The 15,933-nt window shown below is 41.2% G+C and overlaps 1 protein-coding gene across 1 annotated transcript in view; it reads right to left on the bottom strand.

The window, feature by feature from the left end:
- Nucleotides 1–3,044, bottom strand: part of MGAT5 (alpha-1,6-mannosylglycoprotein 6-beta-N-acetylglucosaminyltransferase) — a 139,389-nt gene extending 136,345 nt beyond the window's left edge. Inside the window, exon 1 of the mRNA XM_075028898.1 lies at nucleotides 2,930–3,044. The gene's annotated coding sequence lies outside the window, so the exon portion shown is untranslated. The remainder of the gene's footprint in view (nucleotides 1–2,929) is intronic.
- Between the last annotated feature and the right edge of the window lie 12,889 nt (nucleotides 3,045–15,933).

The raw sequence follows: 15,933 nt of genomic DNA, 5'->3' as shown, positions 1-15,933 counted from the left end.
ATGTTTGCCACAGAATCTCACTTATCAGCTTTTCCCATCAATAAAACTGAACAAATTCTCCCATCCTTTCATGAAACACTCAGTCTTCTTTAGATCTCAATCTCCTTAAAACACGAACACTGCATTCACACAAGCCTTCAAAACACCTACCACATAGCTAATAATCAAAGTTACTGTATCAGTGAAGAGCAGTTAATGCCAACTACTCCTGAAGTTCTATTAAAATTTTAGAGCCAAGATGAGGAAGAAAACTGCATACTAAGCTATTTTATTAAACAGAAGCAAAAGCAGAGTAAACTTGTTAGATGACAGGGGCATACAATGCCAAAAACATAACCTTGCAAGTGGGGAGGAAAAAAAAAAAAATGTAAAAAAATCAAACTTGAAGGGAAATGAGTAGTGCTAATAAAATTCTACATATTATCTCAAGCATAGAAGTTAATGGTATAAAGCTTTCTTTTTCTTTTTGCTTTTTAAACAAGGGAAAGGGAGCAAATCTGGTTGGAGGGAGATAGAATAAAGACAATTGCTCTCCAATTTTAAGTTAAGTCATTTTAGGAATTCAGAACACTTCATTATTTTACCATATTCTGTTTCACGAAGCAGATTAAGGATTTTAGATGATTTGCACCCAGTGCTGCTGGCTGCTTCCTAAGTTTAGGCAATTTAGTTTTGGGAGCTTAAACAACCTGATCTTCTTATATTCAGTCACTTTGTCTTTCAGCATCTTTTCAGTCCAGGCTGTATAAGCTGCTTCCTCCTGGACAGCAAGATGGATTTACCACCCAGAAAAGAGGAAGCATATGTTCTTACTTAATCCTTATTCTGCTCATACAAAATAAATCCATATTCTATATAAGAGCAACGCAAAACAGCCTGCATACGTTAAGTTATGAAGAATAAACATTCCTTTCGCTAAACATACTGCTCCATGGGCCATTTTAGGAGTAAACTATTCCCTACATCATCTCATGCAGGTAAAGAGCAGGAAGCAGTAGTGAAAGTTACCTTATATGTAACAAAACCACCAGAAATAATGGTGAAGGCTTTTTTTCCTACTATTAGGCTTGCTACAGCCACCAGTAATTATGTGAACTGTGGGTGTTGCAGTAAGCAGAGTTTCTCATGAAGAACAGAGTCATTACACAGAGATGAAGAAGGAAAAAGGTAAATCACCCATTCAGACTAAATTGGACTCAGTGTCCCCAGGCAAAATGGTTTCAATAATAAATAACAAGAATTGACTGGTTCCTTCTCTTCTGAAAGCTTTTCAGTCTTCTATGAAATGGCAAAAGTATTTTGAAAGAAGCAAGATCACCACACTGACTTGGGAGTAAAGACATACCCCTAGCCTGCAAACGACTTCAAATGCTGTCCTCCTGAGGACACAGATTAACAGATACAGTAGCAGACATTCCCTCCACCCTATACACAAGGCTGTTTGCTGAGATAAAGCACTTGCACAGCACTAAGTAAAAATTCATTCCTCTATTTAGGATTATGAGTCACGCTGTTGAAAAAGCTATCATACTATTTCATGGGGACAAGGTGACAAATAAGACTGTATACTAGAATAACATGAATCTCAAGAGTGAGCCTTTATTTAAAGAGTATTCTATTCTTGCTGCAGTAATCAAGAGAGACTGATGTATCAAGACCTAATGCAAGAACTAAGAATTCATTCTCCCAAGTTTACTGACCACAGTGCCAGAAAGAACAATACGCACTCCAAAGACGAGATTTGTATTATACCGTATATGGAAAAGATGGAACCTGCACTCCCTGTGTTAACAGCGAGGAAAGCCTCTACCAAGATTTTGTTGCTCAAAACTGAGCGACATTTATTTTTCCCCTAAATATACTAAAAAAGCAGGTTTACCTAAAATAGTTGCTAAAACTCAAGGGAGGCAATTAAACGGGCCCCCCAAATTCTTGTTTAATGTAGGTCTGCACACCTATGTGATCACATCAGGTCAGCCACGGCTTTTCATGAAAGATAAATCCCCACAACCTGATGTTGATGTGCAAGAAATGCTGAACCTGACAAATGAAGAGCGTTGTTATTTCCAACCTAAAGCTCAATGCACCTCTGGGCGGAAAAGTAGTAGACATGGCAGACCAGAAAGCACAGTTGGCACAGAGGGGACAGTTTTCAGGAACCTTTTTCTCAAATTCGCTTCCTCGAGGGCTACGAAGTCTTTAGAGGAAACAAAGCCAGCACCGGGTGGAACCGGCGGCTTGTAAATCGGATCGCAAGGAGCAGATTTCAACAGACTTTCGCCCGAGATTCATCCTCCCACCCGCGGCGAAGCTCGCCACCCGCGCTTGGGTAAAACCTCCGCCAGCGCTCCTCCGTCCCTCGGAGGCTGCCCCCGCCGCCCAGGCACACGGCGGGCTCCCCGGGGCCGCCGGCGGGCTCCCCGGGGCCGCCCCCCTCCTCCCCCAGACACCTCCCGGCCCCCTGCTCCGCTGGGGGGGGTCGGCAGCCGCCACCCGCGGAGGTGCTCCCCGCCGCGCCGGGCGCGGAAGGTCGTTACGCAAGGTGACGGGGGCGGCCGGGCCGCGGCAAAGGACGGGCCCCGCCGCACCGAAGCGGCTGCCTCACCGATCTACCCCCCCCCCCCCCCCGCTTCCCCGCTCCGCTCCCGTTCCGCACCCGCACCCACCGCCGGCCCCGCCCCGCCCCGCAGCAGCCGGCTCCCCCGCGGGGGGGAAGATGTGGCCGGGGGGCGGCCCCCGCCCCAAACGGCTGCGGCGGCCGCGACTTGGGGGGCGCTGAGGAGACCGCTCTCCCTCACGGCCCGCGGAGCCGCAGCGGCCTGAGGGGGGCAACGGCGGCGGGGCTGGGAGCGGCAACGGTCGTCGTCGTCGTCTTCCCCCCCCCCTCCCTTCACCGCCGCCGCCGCCGCCAACCCCGGCGCCGCCTCACCTCCTCCGGCGCCGCCTGTGCGCAGCCCCCCGCGCCGGGAGGAGCGCATCGCCCATGGTCCTCGGCGGAGGCCGGCGCGGGCTGAGGGGCGGCCGCCGCGCCCGCCGTGGGGGCCGGGCCACCTGGAGGCGGGCGGGCGCAAGGGAGCGTCTGCAAACTGCCAGCCGCCAGAGAGCGAGGGCGCGGCGCGGCGCGGCACGGCAGCGCCCGCCCGTGTGCAAGGCGGCACGGCCGCCGGCCGCGCGGGAGGGGAGGGCGCGCAAACGGCCTGCCCGGCCGGAAGCGCCTGTGACAGGCCGAAGCAGAGCGAGGGAGCGTGTGCAAAGTGCCTGCCCGGCTGCGGAGCGCGCGCGCGGCCGCGCGCGTGGCGCCCGCAAGGGCGGGAAGCGGGCGGCGGGGCGCGCGGACGCTGAGGGGAGCGGGCGGGAGGGCGGGCGTGGGGAGCAAAGCGCCCGCGAGCGGGCAGGGCCGCTGCACGCTGTGGTAAGTGTGCGGGCGTGGCCCCGGGGGGAAACGCCCACGAGCCCGCCGGGGAGGCGACGCCTCGGCGCCCCCTCAGCCCGGCGCCCCTGAGGGGCCGCCTCGCCTCCCGCCGCTAAGCCCCGGCGTCGCCTTCCTTTGAGCGGGCCCCCTTCCCCTCACACCTGCCGGCGGCCCCGCGGAGCGGCGGGCCGCGCTCAGGCCTAGCGGAGGCCGCCCGGGGAGGAACGGCCCGGGAGACCGCCGCTGCCGCCTCAGGGTGCTGGGCAGTCTGTCGGCCCGCGGTCAGGAAAGCAAGGGCAGAAGATGGACGTGGCTGGAAGGCTGACCGCACACCTCGAAGCGGCTTCCTAAGAGCCCTCTTCTGCCTTCCCCAGGCTTGTCCACCAAAACCTTCACAGCCTCGACAAACACATAAGGTTAGGCACGGATCTTGTCTTTGGTAGCAGTTGCGGTTTTGGCTGCACTAAGTGGACGCATTACAACAGCTAACATTTTTCTAGGCATTAGGCACACGCAGGTATTTGTGCCAGGAGTTGCAGGATATTCGTCTACTTCTTAGGTTGTCTTTAAAACACGCTCTACAAGCTACTAGAGCTTCAGTGTTTGGAAGCCATTAGAGCAAAGGAAGATAATGTATTTTTGTAGTGAAAAGATGACTATATTTTGTAGTGGCGAGACAGTCTCTATTTAGCACAGCTTCTGGAGAATGGTATGTTTTCCCAAGCCTGCATATACAGACTTAGGAGTAGCTAGTAGAAGTTGGGTGACATCTGGTGGCCAGTCCTACTCTCTGGTCTTGATAGAGGCTTCTTTCAAGATCAAAGTAAAAAAGTACCCTTCTGCTTACCTCTACAACCTAATATAAATTAAAGGAAGAATAGGTATAGCTTGTAATAAGCTGCAGAACTTAGATCGATATCTGTTACAATATTCTTCACATGCCATGAATCATCAGCAAATGGTTACAGAAAAACAAAACAAAATCAAGTAAATGGGTATGGTTTTGGTGACAATTTAAAAAAATCTCTGCTAGTGTTCAGCACAATTCATTTTGCATTTCTCCACACAGGACAGAAAATTGTGATGCAGACAATGCGTGCTGAAGGACATTTGTTTGTAGCCATGATCATCTGCAATAATGCTGTGCAATTTGGAGTTTCACTTTTCAGCCAGCATTATGCTGCGTTCCCAGTTAGAAATTCTCACTGGCATTAAATGAGAGGTTAGGGATTTGAAAATTTTACAAGGTGTTGAATGATCAAAGCCTTGGACCTCTTTCTGTGTAAGATGGGTAACTTTTAAGATCTGCTGTGATTTGTGGAACAGGCTATTGTCACAGAGAAACTAAGCAGGTGAAATAACAGCATCTACAATGCTTTCATTCTTTTCCATTTATTATGCTTTTAATTTAGGAAGCTCATATGAAGGAGCTGACCTAACATGGCGGTCACTTTTGAGTTTGATATGTATATTCTGTTATATAAATATTATATATCAGAACATAACAACAGTGGTCTCCTAGCAGAGCTCTTACTGAAGGGAACAGTAGACCTGACTAGCTAACATTTTTCAAACTGAAGCATACCAACCAGATCCTCCATTCAGGAACAGGAAGTTACACTACATATTTTACAGTATGTAGGTCTGACATAGCTAAATGAAAAAAAATATGGCAGAGGTGAGGAAACTGCGTGCATTGATGAAGGAAGTGAGAATCGCATACGAGAGTGGGCTCCCTGATGAAGGAGCATTCCCTGAGGAAAGGTTGGGTTCTTGGAGCATAGGGAGCAAGAGACTGAAAGAAGAGAGAACATAAACCCCTGCAGCATTAAAGTATTAGGAGAATCTGAGAGCAACCTGTCACTTAAATGTTTATTTCTCATTTTAGTGAGGAATAAGTAGGCCACCAATTATCTAGATTTAGCTGTCTCAGGCCTGTCCCACATTCAGCATGAAGGTCACACAGTTAAAGCTTCACCCATCTGCTTGCTCATTCTGCGCCCATGGGAAGAGAGTGCGGGTGGAGGTCCCATGTGAGGCTGATGAGGACCATTAAGGCCTGTTAATGCAATCAGGCCCACGATGCTGGCATCCCATCTTGCTTGTTTGCATCTCAGAGCTACAGGCTCTTTCTAGCTCCAGGATTCTGCTTACTGATCCCATTACCCGTGGGTTCAGGGAGGGATGGCGTGGAAGAGCTACACTGCAATTTAGGGTGCCCTATCTGTTCAAGGATCTGCCAGGAAGCATACTTCCCAGAGGTAGTCACACTCCACCATGTGATGCCACATGTATAGCTGCCCTACATACAAACAAACACATCCTATGAGCCAACATTCAGTGATTAAAGAAGGTAAGTTGGTAGGTCTGTTGAATGTGTGAAAACACCTAAACATTCTATAAGGCTAGGACTGAGGGTCTTGGCTATACCTGTTGTTGATGGAGAACTTTTGGGTTATTCTGATGTCTGTCTTATTAATGAGGAAAACAGTTATATTCTGGTGGACGCTTTAAATATATCACCTACTGATACTGTTTTCCTGCTTGACTTTTGTGTCCAGAAGTTGTGGGTACAGCCCTGCCCTGAGTGGATAACAAAAACTCCCTCAAGTGATTATGGTGTGCCAGTCACAGCTTCGGATTAGTAGAGAACTAGGGCAGACTAGGTTAAGAAGTCACATCTATGCTAACTTCTGTTTGCTTACTGTAAACTCAACACTGAAGGACCGAAGTAATCCTTAGAAGACATTGAATGCAGTGGGACTGTTTAAGGAATGTTTATGTTGTGAGACCAATCCTTTTACACTTCTCTATACTGAGTTTTGGAGAATTCTGATTATGGACCAGCAGTGGAGGATAACCTAAAATGTAAATACACAGAAGTCACCAGTGCTAACTCCAGAATTGCTTAATGACATCTTTAAAGTAGTGTACTGGTTGAATTTTCCCTCTCTGTTTGTTCAAAGAATAAACTACTGTAACATCGAGAAACGTGTCTAGAACATAGAAGAATTCTGTGATTATTCACGGACAAAACCTACGTAAACTTTTCCTTAGGGACCTATGTGTAAGCTGTGTTTCCTTTTGGCTTGTAACACTGTAGAAAAAAATTACAGCACACATACCAAATTTAGTTTGCCTTTCCTAATAGCAAAATCTGTTGTTATTAAATATATTGGTAGAGAATATAGATATAGAAAATATTCTGAATATAGAAATCTCTTTCTTCTGAGGTGGACTATATCCACCATTGCTGCCTTTCTTCCAGTTGATAGCCCCACTCTTGTCTCGGGTAGATAGTGTTACATCATGTTATACTTCTTGGATCACTGCAGCAATAAAGCACTTGGGATAGGAACTAGACATCTGCTTTATGATCTTCATCTCCTTCAAAGCCCTGTTGCCTGCTCGCTGGAAGGTCTCCATCCCTCTGCACAGGGTTTCTTTCCTTCTTTTATAAACCCCCCCATACACTCCTCTGAATAAAGGGTTAGTTGTTAGCTTTGCAGATACTAAGTGGACACTTTGGTGGTCCAAAAGGCTGGGTATTGTATTATTAATGTTGAACATGACTTCAGTAAAATGAAAAGTGAGAAAAGGAAAAAGAAGAAGGAAAACCTGAAATTTGAGCCAGAGATAAGATAAAAAAGACCTTCCTGAAAAGTATCTTTGTCACTTCGTTGCCAAACACAGTAACTGTGTCTTGAGGTTTCCGACATATGCTTTTAAAGCTTTCTGTTTGATGTCTCCCTCAGCTTTATTGATACAAATGGATTTGCTGCAAAATGATAACTGACTCCAACCTCTGTGCTGGAGATCAGAAAAATTCTGCATTCTTGTTCAGGAATGTATCTTGCTTTTTTGTTTGATTGCTCTGATTTCTCAGGACCTCATCCATGTTGTTTGAAGTACACTACAATATAATTCTGAAGAACTGTCATATTCAACCCTAATAATATTCTGATCACAAAGTGAAACCTTGAAGAGTCATCCTCTCCCTCTCTTTTGCTCATTATTCACAATTCGAAGTTGCTGTAGGATAACCTTGGTTTAACTCTGATTAAATATCAGAAGGGTAGGAAATAGAAAATGTTCCTGTCCTTTCCCCATGTTCAGGTAAACCCCCTGGTTTTTAACATGAGTAAGACTTTGCAGTTAGGCTTTAACTGTATCATTCCCACCAAGTTTTTATGGATATGAAAAAGTCAGATTTTTAAAAGGTATTGTAAACTCTGCCCAGTACAAAAGAGCAAACCCATAAATTATTATTTGACTCTTGCCTTTGAAAGTTTTATTCTGTCCCCTGTTCATAAATGTCACAACTGGGCTATAAAATTTTCCATCACCAGAAAACATTGATCTATATTCCAACAGATCTTCCCATTACCACAGACATTGTACACATAAATTGTACAAACATTTTCATTAACTTTACACTGAGTTATCAAACAGGAAATAACCCCTTGTTTTTAGGTACCAAACCAGACATTTCTAATAGGTATTTAATGTGTGCAAGGAGTTCCCCATTTGCAGGAAATTATTTGAGATTTCTTTTCAGACATCACAGTAGCGTTTCAGTGCAAAGTGGCATGTAATTGTAAAATTTCATAGGCACAGTATATATGTGGTAGAGCTGATTCTCCACTGTCGTCTTCCCTTTGTAGTAGTTAGTAAGAATGGTCATATTTTACATTCACCTTGCACAAGTTTGAATAACTGCTCAAGGTGCAAGTGATACTCTGTGTTCTCATTTGAATGCAAACTGAAATTGCATCATGATTTATTTTAGAGATTTCATTGGACCTGGGGGAGTTAAAGGCTTACCTGAGGAAACAAGTCACTGGCCACTCATGGAGATTTGCCAAAGAGACTGTGCGGCAGATAAATGATTAAGGGATAAAAGGAGAAAGACTGAGAAAGAACAAAGGCAGTAAGGACATAGTAGAAAATCTGGATGGGTTATTTGTATTGGTGTTCACTGTTGAGGTAGTAATTTTGTAAGTTTCCCCTCTAGTGCAATCTTTATGGAGCTATTGTCTCAAACTGAAGAATCAATAGAAGAGTTTTTAGACTGAATCAATCAAATTAACAGTACCAGGGCTTGATGATGGTATTTGTCCAAGATTTTTGAAGGAACTTAGGTAGGAAATTTCTGAGTGGTTATCTCTGCCACATTGTCCACTTAGCCTCTTTTCATAATTATCAGAAGCACCAATTTCAGGAGGTCTGCAGTGGTAACTCTGAAAATTGGAAGTGGACGGCTTAGTCTGACTTCTCCCATGACGAATTGACAGGAAATATACTTAAGATATATATAGATAGCATATGTATAATAGGTTAATATGTATACATGATCCTCTTTTATAGAGGTAAACAGTAAGCTCACAGCTTGGTTTGTTATTTGAAGGAGTCAGTAACTATCTCTCTGATCTGGGTAGTAGTCTCTATTCAGATAGCCATAAACTTTTCCACAAAATCTTGAGCCAAATGCTTAGTGTCATTAAAGAAATGAGATCATCATGGGATATATCATAAGATGCTTAAAAGATAGGAGTAGAAAAAGATAGAAAACAAAAATAGAAATAGGGATGTGGGATCATTTGTCACCGTGGAGGGAGTTTATCTTCGGAATCTCTCAGGACCTTGTTTTGTGACCTTGGTTTTCAGCATATTTGTAAATGATCTGGAAAGGGAAGAAATATTGAGGTGACAATTGCAGATGATATAAAATTGCTCAGGATAATAAAATCTAAATCTGATTGCAAAATGTTGCAGACGGATACTGTGATACTGCGTGACAGGAAAATAAGACAGCAGATATAATTTGGTGTTGATATTACTTTGCATGATAAATGCAAAATTACATTAAAAAATGAAAAGTGACTGCCTGTATAACCAAATGGACTTTTGATATTACTAAGCAGGAATGAGGTTGTGAAATTACTTTGAAAAGTCTCCAAAAATATCAGCTCAATGTTCAACAGTGATCAAAAAACCAGAATGTTGGGAATTATTAAGAAAGGATTTGTGAACAAAACTAAACATCCCTATGTCTGTATACATCCATGGTACACTCAGATTTGAATCTGGCAGTTCTCTCTCCCTACTTCAAAAAAGATATAGTAAAGCAATAAAGGATGATAAGAGTGACCAGAGACTTTGAATTACATCATATGAGAAGAAATGAAGCTGACTAGAAATTAGAGAAGAAGAGAACTCGGGAAAGAGATGTTAAAGATTGTCTAAAACAAGATTATAAAATCACACATCACACAAGGATGAATGGGGCAGAATTGTTCAGTACTTGTCACAGCAAAAACACCTGTGGCAGACAATGAAATTTTGAATAGTGGATTTCAAACAAATAAAATTAAATACTTGTCCAGGTAAAATCTAAGTTAAATTGTAGAATCTGCAGGATTTTCTGGAGGCCAGAAATATAAATGGATTCAAAAAAGAGTTACATAGTTGAAGGATAAGAGGTCCTTCAGTGGCTGTTAAATAGGTAATAGCTTTAAAGAAGTCTCTAAGTCTCTGTTAGGAAGCTGGGAAAATACTCCCTGGGAGGCATCATTCTGTATTATTTGTCCTGTTTCTAACACTGCTCACCAAAATGTCTCCTCATGTTCTTTCTCTGAGATACTGAGCAGCTGGTCCTTCATCTGACTCAGTGCAGCTATTAGTATGTCCTTATTCCTTCCTTAAGTACCTCCTTTGCTAACTCATCTGGGGATGTGCTTCTTTTCTAAGGTCCGACTCCCTTGCTTTAACAGAAATTACCTGAACAGGAGGACATAATGCCTCTTCAAGGCTCAGAATAGCTCCAATTCAACAAGGCCTAACAACTTGTAGACTCAATTCTTCTTTCTAGCTTTCATACGTTCCCATGCAGCTCCTGGCATATTTTGAACAGTGAACTGGAATGACTTCAAAATGACAGTTTTAAAAAATATCCTGGAAATGTTACTCTGCTGTGTCCCAGGTGACCTTTATATACATCTCTACTCTCTTTACCCTCAATATAGCCCCAGTCATTTGCTGCTGTTGTACTGCATCTCACAGAACTGTGTCTCACAGACAAAATCTGGAGAACCTTGGTAGTAAAGAGTCATATTCCTAATTTTTAACTAATGTGCAGCCTTAATTTTACAGTGTGGTTGTGGCCAGTGTAACAGAGAAATGAATTTGGAATACAGAGTAACTGGTTGGATCTCTGCTACATTATCACTAGTGTAACAAAGGACTCCAGGTCAATGCTAAAATGAAATCATGGAAGTTAATTCTTTTTCAGCCTTAACTTAGTCAAATGTATCTGTATTTCTATTGTTATTTGATAGCCAAAACAACTACTAGGAGCCAAATAATCCTTATTTTTGAATCTGGTTTTACAGTTTGAATTAGGATATCAATTGTGATTTCAGCATCAGGCCTACTGCTTTAAGTGACAACACATCTAGGAAATACCCTATTTCCTGTAAATCTCCAGAACTTTTGACAAACTTCACAATCTGAATAGTACTGTTGTATGTACCTGTAATTGTTCTTAAGTGACCCTTAATTGTTCTTTTTTCTTTAAAATATTTTATTAACTTGTTCATTTGAAACTCAAAAGGATGTACAGACTCAGGAATATACCTTATCAAGTTTACTCTTCATTAATGGTAAATGTATTATCACACAAGTGTCAAGAAAACACATCATATAGGCAATCACTGAAATTGGCATCTTCTCTCTCTCAGGTAGCCAGGTGACATTTCACTTATGGGAACTGTTAAACCAGGGTGTTAAAAACAGATTTAGTTTACTTTCTATCTACTTAAAAGAGAGCTGTTGTCACTATTTTGGCAATTAAAGTTTGAAAGTGGGAGGCATTTGATTTATAGAAGACACTTAACTGGAGACTGCTTTATAAAGCTAAAAAGGACTGATTGTAAAACTTCACAAAAAGGAAACCGTTTTCAGCAATTTATGAACTGTGACAAAACAGTCTCTTGCTTCAACAGGAAGTAGGTGAAGCTTCTGTTATTATTAGAAACAAGCTCAAACTGAGATTTATATCATCAACTTTGAACGCTCTTTTCCCCTCAGCCCCTCAAATGAAGGAAATTTTATGTAGGGTGCTGATTCACTGTAGTGTATCCCATCTCTGAAATCCTGGAATATTTTCCAGCAGTTATAAATTGTTTACGGTAGGTCTCTGTTTTTTATAAGATGGGCAATAAAGACAGCTTCTTGACTGTAGAATTACCACATATGAGAGCTCACCTGTAGGCTTTCTGCTGGTTAAGCAGATCTAGTAGGTCCCCTTTGGTCTAATTCAAAAATCTAAAAGGTTGAGAGTTCAGTGGTCAATGAATTCCAGGCTGATGTGTATTTATATTGTTATTATGTGTTATTAATAAAGAAGAAAATCAGGTTGGCTAAGGTCTGGACAATACTGAGCATGTGTTTGCATTGTTTGGTGGTAAATTAAAGTTTTAGTGGAATTTTAGTTGCTAAATAATAACTGAATTTTGTAGGTTACCCTAAATGATGTCTTCTTTAAAGTGATTTAAAGTATCATCTGGAAAATTTTAATCTGACTTTGGTGAGAATCTTTGAGGTGCTTGCAGTTGAACTGCTGACATTTTGCAATCTGTAGTCCCACGAAGTTTCTACAACAAAGACTATATGTGCAATCTTTCAAGCACTGCAAAAGTCTCAGAGGAATGCTCATCCAGCTGGAATTTCAGTGACCTCTAAGTCTTCTCATCTTGTTACTAGACATTTCTGGAAATAGACTGTCAGTGAATAGGATTCCTATTGCAAAAAGAGGAAAAGCACCTTTACTTTTATGTTTGTTTTTTTTTTTATTTTGGTGCTTGACTATGCAAAGTTTAGCCCAAAGTCAATATTCACTTAACGTAATTAGAATTGACAAAATACAATGGAGTTCCTAAATTGACTCTTACAAGAATTTATCAAATTAAATGTCTTCATTACTTACTAGAAGAATTATCACATCTTCTCGGTACTACCGTCTTTTACCTTCTCCTCCCAAATCTCTTGTTATTTTGATGTATTTTTACTCTATGGGACTGAAGATCTTTTAAAAAAGGACTGTTTCTTTTTGCTGGTATATAATACAATGGGCTTTATGGAAATGGACTACACTGACTGTAAACTGTCTTAAACTTACCAGACAGACTGCTTTCTCTGAGATGCTTTTCTTGAACAGGGACATGTTATACATGACAAAAAAATGTTTGAAGATAAATTCTTACAAGAAAGGAAGAATTCTGTACAAGGTCTCTTAAAATAATAAGCTACATAATGGTAAATGCAGCCACTGGACATGCACCGAGTCATTTGATGTTATACATATGCCAACCTACAATACTGGAGCAAAAGACATAGTAAAAGCATTTACATGTGCTACAAGAGAAGTCTTGCACTGGGAAGTCAGAAAGGGTAGGCTTCCTGAAGGGAAAATATTTTCTTTGTCAGACAGCCCATTTAAATGGAAAGTAGTCTAACTGGAACATGGGAAAGTTTTTTTCCTTAGTGAGAAATGTAGTCCTTTTACAAAAATTACAAACAACCTAAACCTGCAAATGTGAAAAATAGCAATGCATTTTTATCACCTCACCCAGGTCTGCTCTCTGGCAATGTATAGGCATTGTGAGACACAGCTGAGAAGTCAAAGCTGGGTCAGTTATATTTGCTTTCTGCAACTGTAAAATTTAAATTCTTCAGGATCCCAAAAGTGAGTGAATTGCATATCTCTCTTATCAAATAAGAAGTATTAACAGAAAAGGTCTCAGGAGGGAGTATCGGTCAACACAAATGAATTCAGGGAAGTTTTTGTTTAAGTAATGAATACTGACTTCTTCTTCCAAGAACTAGACTTGATATGAAATAAATTCAAGTTTTCTAAAATTGTTATTTTCTTTGTCTTTACCCTCGAACTTTATTAAGTCATTTCAAAAACTCAGCTTCTGTCTGTGTTCTGTCTTCTGCCATCACTTCTGCTGTTACCAGGATCTGCCACCTTTGGAAGAAGTTCTATACTGTAGATGGCCAATAAAACCACTCAACAGTGGAAGACTCTACAGTGAAGCTTAAGGAAATCACCTTCTAAGATACTAAGATCCCAGGCTATCCAAGGCTTTGTAAATGTGACAAAACCCAACTTGAACTGCAGCCAGAAAGGAATTGGGACCAAATGTGGAATATGATGCAATGAACTTACAGCAGCTTGTCCAGTTTAATCAATGTTATTTCTACATTAAAAGTCTGCTAGAAAATGGGGAGATACTTTTTCTTCTGGAATTCAGGTGTTCTGTGGTTTTTCCAAACACTGAAATAAGCCTGTATTTTTTTTTTAATTGCTCTTTCTCATCATTATAAAAAAAATTAAAAATCTTAAGCAATATTCAAGAGGACAGTCTCCAAATCCAGTTCTCATGTCACTCCAGTCTTTGACCCATACCAGTCCCTGTGGATAGGAAGAATTTAGACATACTTGGTTATCCCTGGAGATACATCCCAACGTTAAGCAGATGCAGTCAAGCTTTTGAGTTTCCTAGTACAGCGGAGAGCCTGGAATTTTAATGTATTCTTAATTAAGTCCCTGGCTTCAGATTACTCTCCTCTCTGGTTTCCTTAGACATTCTAGAATATATTTCTCATAGACAACTGTATCTCCTTAGATATATATGCCTCACAAGCATGAGATACAAGGAAAGATTGGGTGGCTTAATCCAAAAGTGAAGCTGCATATTGACCAGATTTATAGCTGAGATACTATTTCAGCATCAGACGTCTAAGTATCTTTTCTTATTTGTTGCTAGAGAAGAATCACTGGACAAAATCTTTTAATATAGACTCCATCAGTCCAGGTTGGAGAGGTGTGACTGAGAGTTTCAGGTTATAATCCACTGACCCTTAGCAGCCTCACATTTGCACATGGTAGAGGCCCTAGAGGAAATAATGTAGATCTTAGCAAGATAGAAGATGTGTCTGTCTAGGGGTGGCAATGAATCACCATTAATTTACTGTGTGTAATCATATTATATATTTTTAGATTACCTATGTAGTTTAGGAGAGTAGCAGGTGATTTAGGACATTCCTGCAGTTTAAGTAAATCTGGCTAAATAATATATAAGTTAGTGGTTTGAAGACTTGTTTTTTTAAAGTCATCAGGAGCTAGGGTTATTGACAAGTGACAAAGGCAAATATTCAATCAGGAGAGCCAGTGTTTAAAGATATGTCATCTTTTTATGTGTATTACAGGGAGGTAGATCAACGAGATATAGGATGCTAGCAGGAAGGAAGGTATTTTTTATATGCTAGCTAATTTACAATTAATCATTACCTAAAAATACTGCGGGTGGGGTTACATCAGTCTGTCAGAACAGGTAGATGAAATGTTTACTTTAGTAAATCTAATCTTGCCCTTCCCTGCTGGAGCTGGGGTTGAAAAGCAAAGATGGTACCAATAGTGTAGTAATTACCAGACCCATCCTATCAGCTCAGATAGGTGTAACTGCAAATAATTGCAGCAAATGTAAAGCAGGTTCAAACTGCTCTTCCTTCAGAAACAACTTGTAAAGTGACCACAGTTCTAGCCCATAGCCTTAGATGCTCTGTGATGTGTTGGTGGGTGTGTGACAATTTTCTGGAGAGCTCTAATTTGGTCTTTTCTTGTAAAGGTACTTTAAAACAGTGAAGTCCCTTCTGAAAACATACACACAAATTTTAGTTGTCTATTTTATATCAACATTCCTAGATTTTCATATCACTGAAAATGCCACAAACAACCCTCTCTGGTGAAAATGTCCTATATGAAAACAGCTGCTGAAATAGAGACTAATTTAACAGCAAACTCTGGACAAACAATATTGACTCCTGTAAACTTAGAAGCATGTGGGCATTTCCCTTTTAGATGGCCTATTTGTTTTAGAAATACATACATACTGCAGATAACCCGATGCACATTTTATTTAAAATGTTCATTTTACATTTACTTTCACGGAAATTAATCATGAATGTACTCATTTATATGTACTTAATCAAAAAAGTCAGAAACTTTTTCATTCTCCTGTTCTGTTACTTAGATGCACAGACTTAAAACAGTTATAAATAGAAGAGACCAGTGAGGGCATGTCTATGCTGCTACAAATGTAGAATCTCCTTCTCCCACACAGTGTATTTGCTGATGTTGTTTTATCTGTTTTTAAGAACTTTCCAATTTCTTACACTTTATTGAGCTTGACTTATATTTAACTGATATTCTGGAAACTAACAGCGCTCTCTTTGCTCTTATCTCATTAATTCCTTCACTTTCAGTTTCAGGTAATTACTTCCAGTTGTTTCCAGTTACAGAACTCAGAAAAATTCCTCTCCTGTATTTTTTGATCTTTCAAATGTTTTGGGAAATATTTTATACTAAATTGTATAAATCATAAAGCTAATAACCTTCAATAAGTTGCTAATTTGTCCCTGAAAACATACTTGTTTTTTCTTTATGTTACAAATTT

This window comes from Buteo buteo, chromosome 5 (assembly GCF_964188355.1).
Source record: "Buteo buteo chromosome 5, bButBut1.hap1.1, whole genome shotgun sequence".
Taxonomy (NCBI): Eukaryota; Metazoa; Chordata; class Aves; order Accipitriformes; family Accipitridae; genus Buteo; species Buteo buteo.
The sequence above is the reverse complement of the archived record's forward strand: the minus strand, read 5'-3'. Positions and strand labels throughout refer to the sequence as shown.